General features: G+C 46.4%; 1 protein-coding gene across 2 annotated transcripts in view; it reads right to left on the bottom strand.

Annotated features, from left to right (window-relative positions):
* Positions 1-11,006, bottom strand: part of IQCA1 (IQ motif containing with AAA domain 1) — a 292,671-nt gene that overhangs the window by 86,027 nt on the left and 195,638 nt on the right. The window lies entirely within an intron of this gene.

Below are 11,006 nucleotides of genomic sequence, written 5' to 3'. Positions count from 1 at the left end.
TAGTCCTCCTGCTTAGGATCTAGCATACATACACATAATCCTCCTGCTTAGGATCTAGCATACATACACATAGTCCTCCTGCTTAGGATCTAGCATACATACACATAGTCCTCCTGAAGGATCAAGCATACACATAGTCCTCCTGCTTAGGATCTAGCATACATACACATAGTCCTCCTGCTTAGGATCTAGCAATACACATAGTCCTCCTGCTTAGGATCTAGCATACATACACATAGTCCTCCTGCTTAGAATCTAGCATACATACACATAGTCCTCCTGCTTAGGATCTAGCATACATACACATAGTCCTCCAGCTTAAGATCTAGTGATATAACACAGTTTAGTTCCAGGCCTCTACACATGTCTTTAATTTGCTCTCTGGGGCTATCACTGCATTTCGGTCTTATTTATATGATTAAAGGTTAGGTTTTAACGTTATCCTAGCCATTTTTGTGCTGGGGGAATCTGCCTGATTGCTTCCATCTGGTCACAATATGTATGTTACAAATTCTATATTATTGACCCAGTTTAAGATTGCCTTATTTCATTTCCCCCATAGCCGCTTCATCTTCAGTTTCTATAATGTGCACTATTGCTATAATATCCTTTAGCCTGTCCAGGCTGTACTGACAGCGGGATACCGGCCGGCTATTATTAATGTGCTATGTAACATTACTATTATGGAACACGATAGTCCTCTTTATTAGTCTATAGAACTAACATACAACAATTGCTCGTTACAGTTTGTGAAATGAAGATATCACACGCTGGGAAGAGTCTGTCTCCTGTGTGAAACCACTCGGCTATAAGTGAGCAGTGAGCTGACATTGGAGCAATGTCCAGACTGGACCTGGTAGAATAAGACACCTCTCTCCAGGGGTATTCTGTATCATGTGCTAACATTTAATACTTATTATCGCTTCAGGGATCAAAGGAAGGAGCCAGAGTACAAAGCCCAGGCAGGGCCAGGGCAGTAACATGCAGAGGGGGGGATTATGAGGCAGCAGATCCAGTGACAGGGATAAAACCACAAAGAAAAGGCAACGGCCTGCAGGAGCCAGGGACGGAAACGTTACATTGTATCCGCCTTCACTCCCAGTCTTTTATTGTGCGGTGATACAAAGTGACAGCTGGGACAAGGTAGAAAGAAATCAGTCTCCTAGGAACACAGACTTCACCCCCAACCTGGTGCCACCTCTGCTCTGGCTGGTAACCTGACAAGTAACAGGAATAAATAAGATTTTACTCACCGGTAAATCTATTTCTCGTAGTCCGTAGTGGATGCTGGGGACTCCGTAAGGACCATGGGGAATAGCGGCTCCGCAGGAGACTGGGCACAGCTAAGAAAGATTTAGGACTACCTGGTGTGCACTGGCTCCTCCCACTATGACCCTCCTCCAGACCTCAGTTAGGATACTGTGCCCGGAAGAGCTGACACAATAAGGAAGGATTTTGAATCCCGGGTAAGACTCATACCAGCCACACCAATCACACCGTATAACTCGTGATATTATACCCAGTTAACAGTATGAACATAACAGAGCCTCTCAACAGATGGCTCAACAATAACCCTTTAGTTAACAATAACTATATACAAGTATTGCAGACAGTCCGCACTTGGGATGGGCGCCCAGCATCCACTACGGACTACGAGAAATAGATTTACCGGTGAGTAAAATCTTATTTTCTCTGACGTCCTAGTGGATGCTGGGGACTCCGTAAGGACCATGGGGATTATACCAAAGCTCCCAAACGGGCGGGAGAGTGCGGATGACTCTGCAGCACCAAATGAGAGAACTCAAGGTCCTCCTCAGCCAGGGTATCAAACCTGTAGAATATTGCAAACGTGTTTGCCCCTGACTAAGTAGCAGCTCGGCAAAGTTGTAAAGCCGAGACTCCTCAGGCAGCCGCCCAAGAAGAGCCCACTTTCCTCGTGGAATGGGCTTTTACAGATTTAGGGTGCGGCAGTCCAGCCGCAGAATGTGCAAGTTGAATCGTGCTACAGATCCAGCGAGCAATCGTCTGCTTAGAAGCAGGAGCACCCAGCTTGTTGGGTGCATACAGGATAAATAGCGAGTCAGTCTTCCTGACTCCAGCTGTCCTGGAAACATATACTTTTCAGGGCCCTGACTATGTCCAGTAACTTGGAATCCTCCAAGTCCCAAGTAGCCGCAGGCACCACAATAGGTTGGTTCACATGAAAAACTGATACCACCTTAGGAAGGAATTGGGAACGAGTCCTCAATTTCGCCTTTCCCATATAAAATACAGATAAGGGCTTTTGTCAATTCTGATACACGCCTGGCCGACGCCAAGGCCCACAGAATGACCACTTTCCACGTGAGGTATTATAGCTCCACGGATTTAAGTAGCTCAACCCAATGCGACTTCAGGAAATCCAACACCACGTTGAGATCCCACGGTGCCACTGGAGGCACAAACGGGGGCTGACTTTGCAGCACTCCCTTAACAAAAGTCTGAACTTCAGGCAGTGAAGCCAGTTCCATTTTGGAAGAAAATCGATAGAGCCGAAATCTGGACCTTAATGGAACCCAATTGTAGGCCCATAGTCACCTCTGACTGTAGGAAGCGCAGAAATCGACCTAGCTGAAATTTCTCCTTTGGGGCCTTCCTGGCCTCACAGTACGCAACATATTTCCGCCATATGCCGTGATAATGGTTAGCGTTCACTTCTTTCCTAGCTTTAAATAGCGTAGGGATAACTTCCTCCGGAATTCCCTTTTCCTTCAGGATCCGGCGTTCAACCGCCATGCCGTCCAACGCAGCCGCGGTACGTCTTGGAACAGACAGGCCCCCTGCTGCAGCAGATCCTGTCTGAGCGGCAGAGGCCATGGGTCCTCTGAGATCATTTCTTGGAGTTCTGGTTACCAAGCTCTTCTAGGCCCACCCGGAACAATGAGTATAGTTCTTACTCCTCTCCTTCTTATTATTCTCATTACCCTGGGTAAGAGAGGCAGAGAAGGGAACACATACACCGACTGGTACACCCACGGTGTTACCAGAGCGTCCACAGCTATCGCCTGAGGGTCCCTTGACCTGGCGCAATATCTTTGTAACTTTTAGTTGAGGCGGGACGCCATCATGTCCACCTGTGGCCTTTCCCAACGGTGTACAATCATTTGGAAGACTTCTGGATGAAGTCCCCACTCTCCCGGGTGGAGGTCGTGTCTTCTGAGAAAGTCTGCTTCTCAGTTGTCCACTCCAGGAATGAACACTGCTGACAGTGCTAACACATGATTTTCCGCCCATCGGAGAATCCTTGTGGCTTCTGCCATCGCCATCCTGCTTCTTGTGCCGCCCTGTCGTCTACATGAGCGACCGCCGTGATGTTGTCTGACTGGATCAGCACCGGCCAGTGTTGAAGCAGGGGTCTAGCCTGACTTAGGGCATTGTAAATGGCCCTTAGTTCCAGAATATTTATGTGTAGGGAAGTCTCCTGACTTTTCCATAGCCTTGGAAGTTTCTTCCCTGTGTGACTGCCCCCCAGCCTCGAAGGCTGGCATCCGTGGTCACCAGGACCCAGTCCTGTATGCCGAATCTGCGGCCCCCTAGAAGATGAGCACTCTGCAGCCACCACAACAGCGACACCCTGGCCCTTGGAGACAGGGTTATCCGCCGATGCATCTGAAGATGCGACCCGGACCACATGTCCAACAGATCCCACTGGAAAATCCTTGTATGGGACCTGGCGAATGGAATTTCTTCGTAAGAAGTTACCATCCTTCCCAGGGCTCGCGTGCATTGATGCACCGACACCTGTATACGTATTAGGAGGTCTCTGTCCAGAGACGACAACTCCTTGGACTTCTCCTCCGGGAGAAACCCTTTTTATCCTGTTCTGTGTCCAGAACCATACTCAGGAACAGTAGACGCGTCGTAGGAACTAGCTGCGACTTTGGAATATTCAGAATCCAGCCGTGCTGTTGTAGCACTTCCCGAGATAGTGCTACTCCGCCGAACAACTGCTCCCTGGACCTCGCCTTTATAAGGAGATCGTCCAAGTACGGGATAATTATTTCGGCCATTACCTTGGTAAATACCTCAGTGCCGGGGACAGACCAATGGCAACGTCTGGAATTGGTAATGACAATCCTGTACCACAATTTTGAGGTACTCCTGGTGAAGAGGGTAAATAGGGACATGCAGGTAAGCATCCTTGATGTCCAGTGATACCATGAAATTCTCCAGGCTTGCAATAATCGCCCTGAGCGATGCCATTTCGAACTTGAACCTTCGTATATAAGTGTTCAAGGCTTTCAATTTTAGAATGGGTCTCACCGAACTGTCTGGTTTCGGTACCACAACATTTTGGAATAGTAACCCCGGCCTTGTTGAAGGAGGGGTACCTTGATTTCACCTGCTGGAAGTGCAGCTTGTGAATTGCCGCCAGTACTACCTTTCTCCGAGGGCAGCAGGCAAGGCTGAGGTGAGGTAACGGCGAGGGGGAGTCGCCTCGAACTCCAGCCTGTATCCCTGTGATACTATTTGCAGAACCTAGGGATTGTCACGAACCGGTCTCTTACCTCTGCGGGTTCTGGGGTTCATCCGTTGCCAGTGCGGTTGCTCGCGGTGCTGTGCGCCCGTGTGGGGACACGGCGTGATCAATGGCACAGGTAATGCAGAGTCTGGGAACTGTGAATGCGGGGACCAAATGGCCTAAGGCACTGCGGTGTGTCTGCTGTATAGGAGGTGGCCATGTTGGAGACCAAATAGCTAATACAGAGCACTTGTGAAAACACCTGTGGGCAGGTGTAAACCAATCCCGTGCTTGTGCTGCCTTTAAGTAGGCTTGGATTATGTTACTCTGGGCCAGTGCTTTGTTGTATCAAAGCTGTGCTCTAGCTCTGAGCTCTCTCCGTGCATTCCTGTGTGATTCCCGTGGTCCAGATATCGCCTCCGTTCCCAGAGGTCCGTCTGCAGCCTTCACTGCTGAAAGATCCACCGGCTCTCTGCTGTGCTGTCAGTTAATTGCACTCCTATTGGAAATAGTTGGATTCCCAGTGTCCTGCATGAGGTTACCTTGTCAGTCTGCCTATCATTCAAAGTCTGGAGGATTCTGTTTCTCTCAGCTGTTCGTTTGTTCAACTCTGCATTTAACCCATTCATCACCTTGTCTTCTACTACAGTTTCACAGTGATCTCCGGAACCCGCAAGTAACCCAATTCAGTACCTTTATTTGCTATGTTGTCATTACAAGGATAATTCATCACAGTCTCTCAGTTAACTCTCAAAGCTCCATTGCCAATTCTTACAGTTAATTCTCCATGTCTGCATTAACCAGTTAATAACATTCTGCAGTTCAGCATCAAAGCTTGTTTATATTTGCTATGTTGTCATAACAAGGATAATTCTTCAGTCTCTCAGTTAACTCTCAAAACTCCATTGCAAATCCTTACAGTTATCTCTTCATGTCTGCATTATCCAGTTAATAACATTCTGCAGTTCAGCATCAAAGCTTGTTTATATTTGCTATGTTGTCATAACAAGGATAATTCTTCACAGTCTCTCAGTTAACTCTCAAAACTCCATTGCAAATCCTTACAGTTATCTCTTCATGTCTGCATTATCCAGTTAATCATATTCTGCAGTTCAGCATCAAAGCTCGTTTATATTTGGACAATCCAACATTTATTCATCAGCTTGTTTTGCATATGTTTCCATGAACATTTCTTTTATGTATTTTTGAGTTTTCTCTTGCATATTATTCCTGCAATACTTCAGTATAATATGATGATTAACAACTTGTCAGTTAACTCTTTACTGAATTGTTATTTTGAATAAATATATGAATCGGAACTTTCTTCGTCCTCCCTGCTTTCTTCATAGCCCAGCACCTACACCTGTGGTTGGTCCCGGGTTAACGGATTCACAAAAACACCCGGGCCTGACAGTAAGCACTGGCCACATGGATCCGTCAAGTGACCAATTCGCAGGAGGCGGTGCTACGTCAGATATCCTTTCCCGTCTGGAAAACCAGGAGTCTATACAGACACAAATAGTGCAGTTTATGCAAACTATGGCAGACCGTTTAGAGACTCTTCATACGGCTATTAAAACGTTCCAAGTCCAGATTCCAACCCCAGATGTCCCAGTTACCACTACAGCTTCTCCTGTGACGCTGCCTACGTCCCGCTTGCAGTTACCCTCTCCGAGTAAGTTTGACGGAACTCCAAAACTTTGCAGAGGATTCCTGAATCAATGCGAGATCCAGTTTGAACTGATGTCTGCCAGTTTCCCATCAGCTCGTTCTAAGGTTGCATATATTATTGCCCTCCTCTCCGGTCAGGCTCTGGAGTGGGCATCACCATTATGGGAGAGAGGTGATCCTATCCTCTCTAATTACAAAGAGTTCGTATCTTCCTTCCGGAGAATCTTTGACGAACCAGGCAGGACCACCTCAGCATCCTTGGAGATTCTCCGTCTACGTCAAAGTTTACGTCCTGTCAGTCAATATATTATTCAGTTTCGCACGTTGTCTTCAGAGTTAAACTGGAATGAGGAGGCCCTGATCGCCGCGTTTTGGAATGGACTTTCAGAAAGAATCCAGGATGATTTAACTATCCGGGATGTGCCAATTAAACTGGATGAATTGATTTCTCTCTGTAACAAACTTGATCTACGTTACAGGGAGCGATGTTTAGAGAAATCCAGGGCAGAGCGATCCAGTCCACGTGATCATCCTAGACCTCGACAAGATTCTTCATCACAGTCTCCAGTAATGACTGAAGAACCTATGCAGATTGGGCACTCTCGCCTCACAGAGGAGGAACGACTTCGTCGTCGACAGGGTAACCTCTGCATGTACTGTGGGTCCTCCGAACATTTAGTTAAATTCTGCAAACTCCGACCGGGAAACTCTCGCCTCCTAGCTTATTCAAGAGAGGTTAAGCTAGGAGTTACTTTAGAATCACGTTCTGGGAAAGAGCCAACCTTGTCTATTCAATTAGAAGTTCCAAGTTCTACAGTGAAAGTTTCAGCCCTCCTAGATTCCGGGGCAGCCAAGAACTTCATCTCCTCAGCCTTTGTCATACGGTCTAAAGTTCAAACCATGCCCCTGGAAGCAGCAGTTGCTGTTACAGCAGTGGATGGAAGTCGAATTCCAGATGGTATAATTACTCATCGAACCGTATGTCTCAAGATGAAAGTTGGTGAGCTCCATTCCGAATACCTCTCCTTCTACGTGATTCCCAAAGCCTCTCAAGATGTGATACTTGGTTTACCTTGGCTGCAGAAACATAATCCTCAACTTAATTGGCAAACCATGGAAGTCCTTTCATGGGGTAAATCTTGTACCAAGGACTGTGTAGCTACAATTGTACCTCTTCGGTCAATTAGCCTTTCCGATCTACCTCCGGTGTATCAATCCCTTGCGGATGTTTCCAGTAAGCAAGCAGCAGACTCTCTACCGCCTCATCGTGAATGGGACTGCCCAGTCGTCCTGGTTCCGGGCAAGACCCCTCCTAGGGGACAAATTCATCCGCTATCCATCCCAGAGACGCGAGCTATCCGGGATTGGTCCACTCCTACAACTCTCAAGGGGATTCAGCGATTTCTTGGCTTTGCTAATTTCTATAGGAGATTCATTAAGAATTATTCTACGTTAGCTGCTCCTATCACAGCCCTAACTCGCAAGGGAGCAAATCCTACGAACTGGTCTTCTGAAGCAATCAAAGCCTTCTCTGATTTAAAGCAAGCCTTTGTGTCAGCCCCCATTCTTCGACAGCCTGATTTGAATCGTCCCTTTCTACTAGAGGTGCATGCATCTACAGAAGCAGTAGGAGCTGTGTTGTCACAAGTCTTTGAAGATAAAAAGGTCCATCCCTGCGGATATTTCTCCCGTAAGTTCCTCCCGGCAGAACGTAATTATGCAATCGGTGAGCAAGAGTTACTTGCCATCAAGTTGGCATTTGAGGAGTGGAGATACCTTCTAGAAGGAGCTCACCATCGCATTACAGTTTATACTGATCATAAGAATCATCTGTATCTGCAGTCAGCTCAGTGTTTGTATCCACGACAAGCTCGATGGGCGCTTTTATTCTCACGATTTGATTTCAAACTCACCTATCGTCCAGGGTCTCAGAACAAAAAGGCAGATGCCCTTTCCCGGTCCTTTGCTTCTTCTGAATTAAATGATGCTACCACGAATCAAGCCATTGTGAATCCTACGTCCTTCTTAATGACTCGAACCTCTCCAGTTCCTCCGCCTGGCAAGACCTTTGTCGCCACAAGTCTTCGAAAACGGCTGCTTACCTGGGCTCACTCCTCTTCCTTCATGGGTCATCCTGGGGTTCTAAAGACTCTCAAATTTATTCAACAGTCTTATTGGTGGCCACGTCTCAAAGCCGATGTCCAAGAGTTTATAGCAGCATGTCCTAAATGTGCCCAACATAAGAGTCCAAGAAGTTCTCCACCAGAGTTTCATCCATTGCCAGCCCTAGAGGTTCCAGCAGCAGATCAAGAGCTTCAACGTCTATCTAGCATCTGGAGTTGTGTACGTAAGTCCTTGGTCAAAACTTCCGCTCGTTATAAATCTTTTGCAGATAGAAAACGTAAAGCTGTACCGAGTTACAAAGTGGGAGACCAAGTTTGGATTTCTACGCGCAATCTCAAGTTCAAAGTTCCTTCTAAGAAATTTGCTCCCAAGTTTATTGGTCCATTTCCCATTGTTAAGGTACTCAACCCTGTGTCATACAAAGTCAAGTTGCCACCGTCTTTGAGAATTCCTAACGCCTTTCATACATCTTTACTGAAGCCTTTGATTCTCAATAAGTTCCGTACTACCCAGTCCAAATCTCCTAAAGTTCACTCTTTGCAGAATGAGGAATTTGAAGTTAAAGAGATTGTGGACTCACGTTCCCGATATGGACGTTTACAGTTTCTGGTCGACTGGAAGGGTTACGGTCCAGAGGAAAGATCCTGGGTTTTCTCTGAAGATGTTCATGCTCCAAGACTGGTACAGAAATACTTCTCTAAAAATCCTGATAAGGTTCAAAGGTGTTCAGAGACCACCCTTAGAGGAGGGGGTACTGTCACGAACCGGTCTCTTACCTCTGCGGGTTCTGGGGTTCATCCGTTGCCAGTGCGGTTGCTCGCGGTGCTGTGCGCCCGTGTGGGGACACGGCGTGATCAATGGCACAGGTAATGCAGAGTCTGGGAACTGTGAGTGCGGGGACCAAATGGCCTAAGGCACTGCGGTGTGTCTGCTGTATAGGAGGTGGCCATGTTGGAGACCAAATAGCTAATACAGAGCACTTGTGAAAACACCTGTGGGCAGGTGTAAGCCAATCCCGTGCTTGTGCTGCCTTTAAGTAGGCTGGGATTATGTTACTCTGGGCCAGTGCTTTGTTGTATCAAAGCTGTGCTCTAGCTCTGAGCTCTCTCCGTGCATTCCTGTGTGATTCCCGTGGTCCAGATATCGCCTCCGTTCCCAGAGGTCCGTCTGCAGCCTTCACTGCTGAAAGATCCACCGGCTCTCTGCTGTGCTGTCAGTTAATTGCACTCCTATTGGAAATAGTTGGATTCCCAGTGTCCTGCATGAGGTTACCTTGTCAGTCTGCCTATCATTCAAAGTCTGGAGGATTCTGTTTCTCTCAGCTGTTCGTTTGTTCAACTCTGCATTTAACCCATTCATCACCTTGTCTTCTACTACAGTTTCACAGTGATCTCCGGAACCCGCAAGTAACCCAATTCAGTACTTTTATTTGCTATGTTGTCATTACAAGGATAATTCATCACAGTCTCTCAGTTAACTCTCAAAGCTCCATTGCCAATTCTTACAGTTAATTCTCCATGTCTGCATTAACCAGTTAATAACATTCTGCAGTTCAGCATCAAAGCTTGTTTATATTTGCTATGTTGTCATAACAAGGATAATTCTTCAGTCTCTCAGTTAACTCTCAAAACTCCATTGCAAATCCTTACAGTTATCTCTTCATGTCTGCATTATCCAGTTAATAACATTCTGCAGTTCAGCATCAAAGCTTGTTTATATTTGCTATGTTGTCATAACAAGGATAATTCTTCACAGTCTCTCAGTTAACTCTCAAAACTCCATTGCAAATCCTTACAGTTATCTCTTCATGTCTGCATTATCCAGTTAATCATATTCTGCAGTTCAGCATCAAAGCTCGTTTATATTTGGACAATCCAACATTTATTCATCAGCTTGTTTTGCATATGTTTCCATGAACATTTCTTTTATGTATTTTTGAGTTTTCTCTTGCATATTATTCCTGCAATACTTCAGTATAATATGATGATTAACAACTTGTCAGTTAACTCTTTACTGAATTGTTATTTTGAATAAATATATGAATCGGAACTTTCTTCGTCCTCCCTGCTTTCTTCATAGCCCAGCACCTACACCTGTGGTTGGTCCCGGGTTAACGGATTCACAAAAACACCCGGGCCTGACAGGGATCCACCTGTGGGCAAACCCACTGGTCCCTGAAGTTCCCGAGACGCGCCCCTACCGCACCTGTCTCCATCTGTGGAGCCCCAACGTCAAGCGGTGGACTCAGAGGGAGCGGGGGAAGATTTTTGATCCTGGGAACTGGCTGCTGGTGCAGCTTTTTCCTTCTTCCCTTGTCTCTGTGCAGAAAGGAAGCGCCTTTGACCCGCTTGCTTTTCTGAAGCCGAAAGGACTGTACCTGAAAACACGGTGCTTTCTTAGGCAGTGAGGAAACCTGAGGTAAAAAAAAATTCTTCCCAGCTGTTGCTGTGGATACGAGGTCCCAGAGACCATCCCCAAACAATTCCTCACCCTTATAAGGCAGAATCTCAATGTGCCTTTTATAGGCAGCATCACCTGTCCACTGTCGGGTTTCTAAAACCCTCCTGGCAGAATGGACATTGCATTAATTCTGGATGCCAGCCGGCAAATATCCCTCTGTGCATCCTTTATATATAAGACGACGTCTTTAATATGCTCTATGTTAGCAAACTATTATCCCTGTCTTAGAGTATTAATATTATCTGACAGG

This window comes from Pseudophryne corroboree, chromosome 7 (assembly GCF_028390025.1).
Source record: "Pseudophryne corroboree isolate aPseCor3 chromosome 7, aPseCor3.hap2, whole genome shotgun sequence".
NCBI lineage: Eukaryota > Metazoa > Chordata > Amphibia > Anura > Myobatrachidae > Pseudophryne > Pseudophryne corroboree.
This window is presented reverse-complemented; position numbering and strand designations above follow the sequence as displayed.